Genomic DNA, 12,578 nt, shown 5'->3' with positions numbered 1-12,578 from the left:
CAATCTGACAGGGCCATTGCAAATAGATCTGGAGGGCTCCAGTCACGGGTACTGAAAAGGCGCAGGAAACGTTAGAGTGTCACTTTCAGCTCACTCTGCCACCTTCAACCCTCAGTCACACAGGCCAGTTGGCAAATCGTTAAATTGTTATATTTTTCACTTTATTTAAATGTTAAATGTTTTCTTACATATTTAAATTCAAGTGTTTATTTATGAAGGAAAGGATAGGTAACCTTATCGTTTCATCAGTACACCCAGTAATCAATGTTGAAAGAATTTAAACATTTATTTAACTTCAAAAACTTTTACAACAAATGTTACAAAATTGTAAAATAGCTAGTTTGCACTTTGAATGTCTGTATTGCAGTAAGAAAGTAAAAATTACTGTAAAATGTTTACACTTTCTTTTCTAACAGTCACCATTTTGCACATGTTTGAAAACGTTGAAAGAGGTAGTTAGCATCTTTATTGTTGTTATATCACTAAGAATCAAACACAAATAGTTAAACCTGTTTACAAAGTGATTTAAAAACTGTTAACATTAACATTTTTAAATTGCATAAAGTAGGTCATTAACATCCTTGAACGAAGAAAGACAAGTAAAGACAAATTCTTTCCAATAACACTTCCTCACTGTTCCTGTCCATAATTTTTTTTTACGTTCATAACTGTTACTTAAAATTTACAAGTTACTCACTTTATACATTGAAACTGAATCTGAAAAGTGTTTGATTATGCAATAAAAGGTCAATGTTGCACTTCAATATGTGTCTGCTTCTGTCTTTGCCTTGCGGGGGGAGGGGTAGGTACAGGGCATAACTACCGCGTGAAGGTGTTGGCTACCAGCAGTTCGCGAGCAGCCTTAGATTCGGCGGCACTTGGATCCTCTCCATGAGGCCTGGCAGCATGCACATTGCCATCGCCTTCTGATCAGGAGACGTTCCTGGTTCCTCAATCTTCTACGTTGTTCCCTGGCATTCCTATTTCTTTGCAGCAAATACACAAATGGCATCAGGGCTAAATTTCTACAACAGGGCATTTTCCTCGCTCACAGGACTACTCCTCACACAGACGTACCTGTACGGAGTAAATGGAAATAGTTGTTACACTTCTTTTAATAAACTGAGTGCCTATAACATCAACTCTGCCTATGCCAGGAAGCATGCTTTTACAGCTTGCAAACACATCCTTCCCGCCTGATGAATATCACAGGCCTACATCTTATTCACTGAAAGGAATACATACATAAATGCACATCCTAAATGGAATATATACAGACATACATACAATCATACATACATACTTACTAAATATTACTGATGACTATTTCATTCTGTAAGCATTTCATAATTTTTAAAATAAATTTCAAATTTTAGAAAAAAAAATTCAATGAGGCCTTGCCCACAGCCACAACAATTGCTCGTTCTAACTACAGTACTGAAAAACCGTTTTAAACAAAAAAAAATGTTTTAACTTACCTCAGCCTTTCTTAAAATAAGTTTCCTCCCTTTCTCAAACAGAAATAGAAGACTTTCAGAAGCTCCACGATAAAATGTATCTTCCTCCGCAGCCAATGAACAACTTAACACTTGCTTTTTTCAAGTGTAACTTGTAAGGACTTACCCTCACTGAATCCATGAATGAAATCGACGAAGTTCACTGCGCAAGCGCTGCCTGTGCAGTCGCATGTGCTGTGCCTATGAACCCCTTCGTTCCGAGGACTGGAAATGCCGGCGTTCCCCGCATGCGCTGTGCATGCTGAACGCCGGCATTTCCAACGGCCAGATGCGTGAGTACCCAGACCGTACTCACGCATTTGGACACGAATTTCTGGCCCATTGTCTCATTGTCCAAAGTTAAATCACCTATTCACCGTTAAATCACCTATCGAGATACTCATTGTTTCAGTTAAAACTCAGAGCATTGTCCAGATGTTAACTTTTCCTATCAAAACCAATCATGATTCAAGGCCTCACAGTTCAATGTCAATGTCCTTTTAGAGCCAAAGCTTTCATTGTCCAGTATCAACGTATTCTCCAAGAACTGCAAACTTTAATGACTGGCACCTTTTCTGTGCCTTGAAGTTTAACCATTTCATGACCTTATGCTGGGGCCAAACTGTTCCATGAAACTTACAACAGGCGTGCGCCGGTTGGCATCACCCGACACCAACACCATAGAGCAGTCAAACAATGATTACTCCCTTGTTTTGACTCTCGCCCCTATTGCTGGATGTGAAATGAGCCATGACCTTTCACTCTGACACTTCCATTTGATCACACACATTTGGCAATGACCTCAAAGTGTCACAATTACATGATTTATTAAAAAAGACTTCATAGAATATAAACATTACATTGATAATGAAAAAGACACCCGAGTGACTATCCTTGTGATTATTTGTGTGGGACCTTGCTTTTCCAGGTGCTTCTACATCGTGGTACCCTTGTTTCTATGTTTCTATGTGACGCTGTGCCCTCAGAGGCAGGAGGCTCCTCTGAGGAGCCTTCTTGCTGTTCCTCCTGGGCAGTGGGTGGGAGTGGACGGGGGGGCTCTTGATGGACCTGTGGGAGAGTGAAGACATCAGTTAGATATATAGGATGTCTACTGCAGACACATACTATTATCTTCATGCTGAACATTCATTTTGTCTTAACATCACACCCCATATGAGGGACTGATGAAAGGCATGCAATTGTATGGAAATTCATTCTGTCATCAGCTTCTTCTAATGAGCCCCTCTCTCCGTCCCCCACTTCTGGAAGGTCCACCACTCCAGCAATCTCCAGTGCTGCCTCCTCTGCACTTGTCAGATATGACATGGTTTGTTGAGGGCCTCCTCCTGTTCTCTCCCTTTCCCTCTTATTGTGGGCTATCTTTTCCTGCAAGGAGGGGAAGGAGAGATAGTTCAGTGAGAGTGATGGAATGAGTGTTAGGAATGGAATGGGATGGAGCTTTGCAGGGAGAATTTGTTGGAGTGGGTTGGCAATACCAAGTTGCCTCCTTTTGTGTTGTTGCTGTCATTGCATAACAATGAGGCTGAGTCCAAGGGCTGTATAGTAAGATGGGGACTTGATAATGTAGATCGAGATAGAGGGATGGATGAAGGTCCAAGGGATGTTGGGGTGAGTAACGTTGTGCAGGAGTAGGGGTGCCAATATAGAGTGGTGGGGATGTGATGACAGGCACAGCATCATCGAGGTAAGTGTGGCTTTATACTCACTGTTCCTGATCTTAGAAGATCATTGAACCTCTTCCGGCACTGCACCCAAGTGCGAACCACCACTGACAGCCCCGTTACCTCCTGCGCTATCTGCAGCCACGCTGCCTTCATCTGCTGGTGAGGCCTCTCCCTACCGTCCGTAGGGAAGAGAACCTCCCTATGTGCTCTCACTCCCTCCACAAGATGATGGAGGGGCTCATCTCAGAAGCGAGGTGCTGCTCTTTGGTGCTGGAAGCACATAGTTCAGAGATGCAAACACTGACAACACTGAATGGTTGAAATTGCAACTGAGACTAACTGGAGACATGGCCCCTTTTAATAAACTGGCAATAATCGCATCATCTAATGAAGTCACCAGACCTGCAATTTTTAATAGGGCAGGAAAACGAGCAGGGCGGGCCTATCAATGCCCATAAGGGCAAGATCATATTTATTGACAGGATCCACGCAGCAGCGGGGTCGACCCCCACTGCTGACCTCTCCCGCCTTGAAGCCGCACAGGTAGGTGAAATCGCAGCCACTGTGTGTGGCCCTGAAGAATTATTTAATATTGCAATCATAATGTCAGCTTCATTATTTTAATATTACTTTATATATTTTGAAATCCCAAATTAAAATGAAACTGTTATAAAATTTTGCTTCTTTCTCTGACCTGTCTGTTACCCCTTTCTTGCTTCCCTATTTATTTTTTAATTTTCAATTATTTTTTACCTGTATTGTCTATTTCAGCGTTTATTTTAATTTATCTTGTTATCCAGTTTATTCAATATCAGCTAATCCACCATCATTTTTACGATTGTGACCCGAATCATTAAGAGTTATCTCTGATTGGTTAAAAACTGGTTGCAAAGGGAGTTTATTGAGCCAATTGGGAGACAACTCTTTACAGTTTGAACTGGCTACATAAGTAGAGCAACAGGTCAAAACCAGAAAGCAGACGTGTTGAAATTAGTTATTTAACCTGAACTGTTTACATTCAACAAATAGCGATTCCTTGGTCCCAGCAGCACATGGAGTACTTGTTCGTATATTCGGAAGAAATATCTGCGAAAACATAAAAGAATACTTTCATTAAGTGACTTTGGCCTTTACATGAACTATAGATTATTACAGTCTTCCAGAATACAGTGAGATAATAATTGATTTACTAGGTTCAAGCCCATAAAATGATTATGGATATAAAATATGATACATGTGCTTTGCAAGACTATTATTTCTTATTTATGAGCCAATTTAAAAATTAAAGGGTAACATTTAACGGAATTGGATGACTCCAATAATGTGTTGCCTCTCTTGCTCAATAGAATTTAGAAATTACTTTAATAGTTATTCCCCTTCACACTTCTTCTAAAGACTACTGCTCCATTAGTGCAGGTGTCCTCCCCAAATAACCACACCTAAATAATCATTATTCACGTGTGAACCTTGCCAGTAAATGGAGTCAGATTATTTAGCTATGAGGAGCATCTGGCTGGTCTTTATCCTTCCTCACCCAACATCCACACATGTCGTGGGTTAGGGAGGGAAACAGTGGTAGATTTTCCGCTAAACTCAAAGGCACTAAAATACATTGTGAGATCAGTTAAATCAGTGCAGGCAGGAATCAGAACTGGAATTTCTTGACCATCTAAAGATCTTTTTGGGTAACGTTTCTGCATTTGTCTACTGTGGAACATTTCTATTGTGCAATTTTAAATCATGAATCCATTTCCCCTCGTCATCTGTATTTCTGATATTTTTACAAATGTTGATATTTCTAACAGTACTGTAATTCCCTAGGATGTTTGACAGCCTTCTGTTCATGGCAATGCTGCTATTCTGGCAAGAAAGCATGTTTAAATTTGACACAATTGCTTCATTAAAACACACAGTTCAGTTGCGCTGTAATGTGATTTTCTGTGTGCCTTCTGTTTAGTCACAATTTTAAGCCCTTTGGCAAATGTCATATTCATTTGCCCAGGTCGATTGCCTTGTTTCAATTATTAGAGTTGTATGTTCAAATAATTTCAGTAAACATCCTATTGCATATATCTACTTACTGCTGGCAGTGAATTAAGACTCACTTGGGTTGCAAATGCTCTAATATGATGCTTAGCATGTCCATATGTAATTCCTTTGGCCACAATTTTAATGGCAGTATTAACTTGTTTCTTTTGAATAGATATGGGCCCAGAAATTCGGATCGGGGGCTTCCCGCGGGTGCAAGCCCCCGACCTACACTTACATAGCGCGCCGACAGTTGAGGCCTGGGCCTGCGTGAATTTCCGCTCTGTGGCCCAGTCCAGCTCCCGGCGCGCTGTGCTTGCATGATCCAGCGGCGTAGTTAGTTCGATGCGTCGGCTGGGATCACGTGAGCACTGGGCAACCAATTGGAGGATGCAAAAGTCCATTCATGAGTTAGACATAAGACCTGTCAAACTCATGAAAACACCGGGCACCCAAAACAGTACATAACCTTAAAATAAAAATTTTTTTAAATCACACTATTTAAATCAACTATAAATAACCATTTTAAACAATAATTTAAATTTTTGAAAAAAATAATTTTATAAAAAATCGGAGTTAAAAATACACTTACCTTACTGTAAAGTATTTAAAAATAATAAACCTGTGGAAAAAATGTTCTAATTTTAATTAATTGACCACTTACCTTTTAAACTGAAGTCCTTACGTCTGCTTTTTTAACGTGTAAAAAGTGGAGGCCTTCACACACAGGCAAACCTTTCAAAAAAACAGAGGTTCAACGCGCACGCGCTGCCTCATACGTCGCACGCGTTTCACCTCTTAACCCCTCCTTTCAGGGGATCGGAAGTGCCGTTTTCCCGCGCATGCGCTGTGCATGCAAGAAACCGGCACTTCCATCGGGTCCACGCGTGGGTACCCCATGCGTACTCATGCGTTGGGACCCGATTTACTGGGCCATGATGAGCATTTGTGCTCTATTTCAAATAGTACAATTTCATCCCCAATGGATTGGAATATTTAGTATGACGTAATAAAACTCACTACGCACTTGGTTTGAGTATAAAGCAAGGCTTTAACCAACTTGTTTCAAAACATGGAGGTGTAGGAATTGTCAGATTCCTAATCAAAAGACTGAGATCGAGTCAGTCTGTTAACCAAACGAAGTTTAATACTGTTTTGCAGAAGTAACAATCAAACGCAGGAGAACTAACAAACAGGTCTATGCTCAATGCTAGCTCCACGAGGACTGTGAGAGAGAGCTACTCCCTCTGACGTCATGACATCATCATGTTTCCCGCCATTGGGAACGTCACGTGACCCATGTGGTGACTTCATCGCGTTTGGTCTTAACCCTCTAGGGACCGCGCTATTTACATGTAGTAAAACGAATACAGGTACAGATTCATTCTGTTACAGATAATTATGTACATCGATATAAGAGTCCCTTGGTGGCTCTGCCACATGCGCCCCCCCAGAATTGTCTTTAACAGTGAAAGTCAATCAAAGAGGAGGTCGTAAAAGTCTGTTCGAACGACTCCTATATTCCCGGAATCGCCGATCGGCATCGCGGCCGTGGGACATCTCTCAGGCTCGGGCTTCCTTTCCCGGACTTGGCGCTGGTGTTTTTTCTTTGGTTGAGGCGTGAAACTGCAGGGAGGCCAGCAGCATCTGGCTCTCGCACCGAAACGGGCGTGGTAAAAGCACAAGCCGGGCGATGGAGGTGTCGGGGCGGGATCCGCGAGGGGGGGGTCGCCTCGTGGCGGCGCAGTACTGCTGCGTGACTGCATAAATGGTGTCTGCCTCAGCGGCAAGTGCGACGCAATCTGTAGCATCCGATCTTGCGAGGGCTGCCTGTACCTGCTTGGGCAATTGGCTCAAAAACAACTCTCGAAAGAGGAAGCATTGCGGTTCGGAGCCAAGGAGTGTGAGCATCTGGCACATTAACTCCGATGGCTTGGAGTCGCCTAACTCGGGCAGTGTAAGTAAACGGCGTGCGTGTTCCGCCTTCGTGAGGCCGAAAACCTGAATTAACTGCGCTTTTAGTATTTCGTACTTGCCGTTGACCGGGGGGTTTTCAAGCAGGTTGATGATCCTTGAAGCCGTGGAGCCGTCGAGTGCGGAGACCACGTAGAGGTAACGGGTCTGATCCGCCACGATGTTTCGCAGTTCAAACTGAGCTTCCGCTTGTACGAACCAGGAGGCCGCCTGTTGTTCCCAGAACTGAGGGAGCTTCAAAGCCACCGCGTTCGCTTCCATCATCTCGTTGCGCGTCGCTTCCTCTGCGAAGATCGTTCGCGAAAGTTCGGGGTCACCACTGTAGGAATTGTCAGATTCCTAATCAAAAGACTGAGATCGAGTTAGTCTGTTAACCAAACGAAGTTTAATACTGTTTTGCAGAAGTAACAATCAAACGCAGGAAAACTAACAGGTCTATGCTCAATGCTGGCTCCACGAGGACTGTGAGAGAGAGCTACTCCCTCTGACGTCATCACGTCATCACATTTCCCACCGTTGGGAACATCATGTGACCCACGTGGTGATGTCATCGCGTTTGGTCTTAACCCTCTAGGGACCGCGCTATTTACATGTAGTAAAACGAATACAGGTACAGATTCATTCTGTTACAGATAATTATGTACATTGATATAAGAGTCCCTTGGTGGCTCTGCCACAGAGGTCTAGTTGTACTTCACTAGTTCCTGTCTTACAAAATGTCCCTGGGCAAGCTGGGCCCACGCCCGAGTATTTATACTCCTTGGATGTCGCCACCAGCTGGCCGTCCAGTGTTATTTCATGAGTAGTTTCTTCATGATGATGAGATTTATAACATAGTATGTGCACCTTTATGATATACGTGTAGAGTTAAACTCACTAAAAAAATTTAAGGGCTAGAAATTTTGCTCCATCGTGCCCGATTTTTCGTGCAACGCTAATTTGACGCCAGTGCTGCTATTTTTGTCCTCAACACTGGAGCTAACGCCCTGTTTTAACCTCACACAGCTGACATGCATTTCGCAGCTGCAAGGACCCCCCACAAGTGATGTTTAACGGGATCAGCAACCACTCTCAGGTTAGTTGTCAATTTTTTTTTGCTAACACTCCTGTGAAACGCCTTGAGATGTTTTAAGTTAAAGGTGCTATATAAATACACGTTGTTGTTGTTGTTGTTGATCAATTTCTACTGGTTCTGTGTAAGTTTGCGGCGTGTTTGGTGATTTCCAGAGTTATTCAGGTGACAGGGGGTGGTGCTGCAAGTGGAGAAGGCCTTGGTTCTGACTTCACGGGTTCTGGTCAGACTACTTGCTCCCAGTCATGGGTGCTCTAGTTGTCAGCCCCCTTGGCCTGCAGCATGACAAGGAGATGGAGAAGAGGTTGCAAAGAAGAGGACAAGATGCTTGCAGAGGGAGGAGGAGGAGGGGAGAAGGGCTCTCAGCAGGAGGTCTTACCCACTTAGGGTCTTCCAAGAGCAATTCTCTTACCCTCAGCCTGAGCCAGGAGCAATGTGTGAGGTGTCTGCACTTTACGAAGGAGGTGCTCACAGAACTCTGCCACCTCTTGCAACCAGACCTGCAGCCTCATACCAGGGTAAGGACAGCGCTGTCAGTGGCTGTGAAGGGGATCGTGGCCCTGAATTTCTTCGCATTGGGATCCTTCCAGGCTGGAACAGGCAACATCTGTAACATCTCCCAGTTTGCTGTCCACTGCTGCAGAAGAGAGGTGACAGACACTCTTCATGTCAGGAGAGGGGACTTCATTATCTTCTCACTGACCAGAGAGAGGCAGGCAGAGAATGGACATGGCTTTGCCAGAATATCGGGCTTCCACATGGAGCAGGGAACCATCAACTGCACACACATGGCTTTGTGGCCACCACATCTAAATGTTGGGATGTACCACAATCGCAAAGGCTACCACTCATTGAATGTGCAGTTGGCGTATGATCATGATGGTGAATGACTGATATCCTGGCAGCAGTCATGATGCTGTTATTCTGCCCCAGTCCGCTGTTCCCTCAGTCTTTGAGCCACCAGGGCAAACCAGAGTGTGGCTACTGGGTGACAAGGGCTATCCACTGACCACCTGGCTCATGACTCTGTAGCGCACCCATGCACACGTGGGCAGCATGCATATAACGAAAGCTATGCTGCCACATGAAATTTGATAGAGCGGACAATTGGCGCCCTTAAACAACACTTCTTCTGCCTGGGTCACACTGGAGGAGCCCTGCAGTACTCACCCAAGAGTGTCTCAAGATATGTCGTAGTCTGTTGTATGCTCCACAACCTTGCCATCATGAGGGCACAGTCCTTGCCACCAGGCATATGGTGACCAGCTGAGGAGGAGGAGGAAAGGGAGGAGGAGGAAGGGGAAGAGATGGAAGTGGAAGGGAGTAGGTAACCCAGACAGCCCCTTTCTGCCCAGTATGTCCATGATCGACTCATCTGACTGTGGTATCAGTGAACGCAACCCTAATTCCCCATTCAACAATAGTCCCACACCTTACCTTCCCTCTGTTACTGACCATCACAGCGTCCCCTTGGCCAAAATCCTGAATTAAAAGCCACCACAAAAGAAACATTTCAATCCAAAGTTATAGATTAATCCATCCAATATTATATAACAAAGTCAACTAATCACCCTTGTGCATTTCCTTAGTGCCTGTCTTCTATGTGCCTTTGCCTGTCCTACTGCTCCTACAAAGTGCTACCCCAGTAGCTGCAGCATGGCTGGTGGAAGGCTGCTGACCAGTGTTCCCTTTAAGCTGTGTGACAGCATGGCCATGCAGTGGTCCATGGGTCTCGCACAGCCGGTAAGCCGACTTTTAAATTAAAAAAAAACGCGAATGCGTGGACTTTTGAATGGGCTGCGTGGCCCAAAAAAGTTACAGAGAACATTGCTGCTGACTTTCAGTGGGGGAGACTGCAGATGGCCTTGCAGGAAGACCTCGAGCAGCTCTGAACCTAGAAGGCCTGGCTTCAGACTGCAGAACCTCAACCTGGGTGGCAGCAGTCTGGGCTAGCTGGCTGACAGGTAACAGCAAGGGCACTGGCACAGTGGCAGTGGTGGGAGGACAAATGCTGTCATCCTGAGAGAGGACAGTAGGTTCGTGCTCCACGGAGCCACTGCCACTCCCCTGGGGCAGAGCCTCATCAATCCTAGTAATCTGTTGGAGGACAGATTGCTGGAATTCTGTGACACCCTGCAAACCCCTTTCCACACTGATAAGCCCAGCCACGATGGCAGCAGTCTGAGCTTGCGAGGCAGCAAGCTGAGCCTGCATGAGAGCAGTCTGAGTTTGTGTGGCAGAGTCTGAGCTTCCACTGCAGCACTCAGACATTGGGTCGCTTCTGCTTGTGCTGCAATGGAAGCTGAGACATCGGCCATCAGACGCTGCATCATGGTTGGGTCCACAAGTGCGCTAATGGAGTTGCCCATCACTGCCATGCTGGAAATCATGGGCTCCAAGCTCTGCACAAAGTCCTGTGCAAGTTTGATGCCGGACTCCTCCATGCTCCTGGACACTGACAACAGGCTTTCTGGCAGAACATTGCACTCAGCTCTCTGGCAGGCCTGCCACTGCACCAAGCATTTCTATGTGCATGCCCATCACCCTTCTTCTGTTGGCCACCCCATCAAAGTCCTCATCTGAGTCCTCTGCAGCAGAACTCGTGTGCGACCTCGCCCTCCGGGGAGCTGGCACCTGCGCTACCCTTCCCCCCTGCAAGCCACTCGTGACTAGTGTCTCACCACATACAGATACCTTCTCTAACCTATCTTCTAAACTATGCGGAGTGTCAGTATCTGAACTGGTGGTTGCGAGTGTGAAATCGAGTGACGGTGCTGAGTCTTCATCATCAGTGCATTGGTGCTCTTCTATTTCATGCTCCTCCACCAGTGCCTGGCCAGGTGGCAGTTCTTGGCTATCTGAAAGGAGAAAGGCACAAGGGTAGGGTTGTGGTGAGGGGAGGTTGCAGCTTGTAAATCAGAAGACATTGTGGGATGATGGGGAATTGGGATGTGAGAAGGAGGATTACATATGAGGATACCATCATCTTGTATTCTTTCAGCCCCGCTGCTGGCCACGGGCTCAGCGATGGCACTCCCAATAATGGCCAGCACCGTCTCCTCCATTGGGGTAAGGTGATGCAGGTGCGCCTGTCCCCCGCCAGTTAGGTCCTGCTGCCTCCGGTTGTGAGCCACCTTGTCCTAGTGAGCGTGGTGCAATGGGTTTGGGTTATATAGAATCATAGAATCATAGAAACGTACGGCACAAAAGGATGCCATTCGGCCTATTGTGTCCGTGCATATGCTTGTCTTGGTTGAATAGCTGACAATGTGTGCAAGCTGTGAGATGTGGATGTGAGGCTTACAGCAGTGGTAAATGTGTGAGGATGAGGTGAAGCAATGAATGTGAGGTATGAGTCATGTTTGGTAGAGATTGTTAGTAGGTGAGTGATGGGAGTGTGGTGCATTGAACAGTGTCTGAGGCTAGTTGGGCAGATGGTGGAATATGGCATTTAACGATGAATTCACTGAGCTTGACCACTCGGGTGAGGTCATTAAAATTCTTCCTGCACTGCATCCACGTCCTCGGGGCTATACTGCTGGCATTCACCACAATGGCCATCTGCTCCCATTGCCTTTTACACATTTGCCTGGAGGGTCTCCTGGCCCCCTGTGGAAACAGGACTTCTATCCTCATATTAACCTCCTGCACCAAGGCCTCCAGTCAGAGAACCTGAGAGCATGCTCTCACCCCTGTTGTGACATCACTGTTTTTTTTTGCTGCTCTGACTCTCTTCCCTTGCCAGTTGAATGCCCTGCTGTGGGCAGAATGTACCTCCCCTTTAGGAGGTGCAGTCTGCCTTTAAGAAGTGCAGGCTAACTTTATTTGGTGCTGGACTCACACAAACTTGGGCTGAGTATTCAGCCACTCAGCCACGCCTTCAGGGCTGGAGTGAATGCCACAATCCTGTTAATCAGCAGGCAGCATGAAGTTAACGTGCTGCCTGCATTACTTTGAACGGGCATGGGTTGATCGTGCATCGTGATTCTCGACACCTAAAACTCCACTAAAACCAACAAATTCATTCTCCTTGGAAAGGTGTGAGCCTCTGTACTTCCGGTGCTGGAGCCAGACGAAAGGTCATCGACCTGAAACATTAACTCTGTTTTTCTCTCTCCACAGATGCTGCCTGACCTGCTGAGAATTTGCAGCATTTTCTATTTTTATTTCAGATTTCCAGCATCCGCAGTATTTTGCTTTTGTAGCCAGAAGAAATGTTTGTTTACAGCACTTTGTAATAATGAGCTTCCACTGCAGGGACAGGGTACTGAATTTGGATGATCAGCCATGATCTCATTGAATGGTGGAGCAGGCTCGAGGGGC

The 12,578-nt window shown here is 45.6% G+C and overlaps 1 long non-coding RNA gene across 1 annotated transcript in view; it reads right to left on the bottom strand.

Annotated features, from left to right (window-relative positions):
* Nucleotides 1–267: 267 nt before the first annotated feature.
* LOC147125222 (uncharacterized) overlaps nucleotides 268–12,578 on the bottom strand; it is an 81,312-nt gene continuing 69,001 nt past the window's right edge. Inside the window, exons 3-4 of the long non-coding RNA XR_015079800.1 lie at nucleotides 4,185–4,267; nucleotides 268–1,077 (exon numbers count right to left, since the gene is read on the bottom strand). This is a non-coding gene — a long non-coding RNA (uncharacterized LOC147125222). The remainder of the gene's footprint in view (nucleotides 1,078–4,184; nucleotides 4,268–12,578) is intronic.

This window comes from Somniosus microcephalus, chromosome 1 (genome assembly GCF_052327205.1).
Source record: "Somniosus microcephalus isolate GS21.2 chromosome 1, FLI_Smic_1.0, whole genome shotgun sequence".
NCBI lineage: Eukaryota > Metazoa > Chordata > Chondrichthyes > Squaliformes > Somniosidae > Somniosus > Somniosus microcephalus.
Note: the sequence above shows the minus strand (reverse complement) of the source record. Positions and strands in the feature narration are given on the sequence as shown.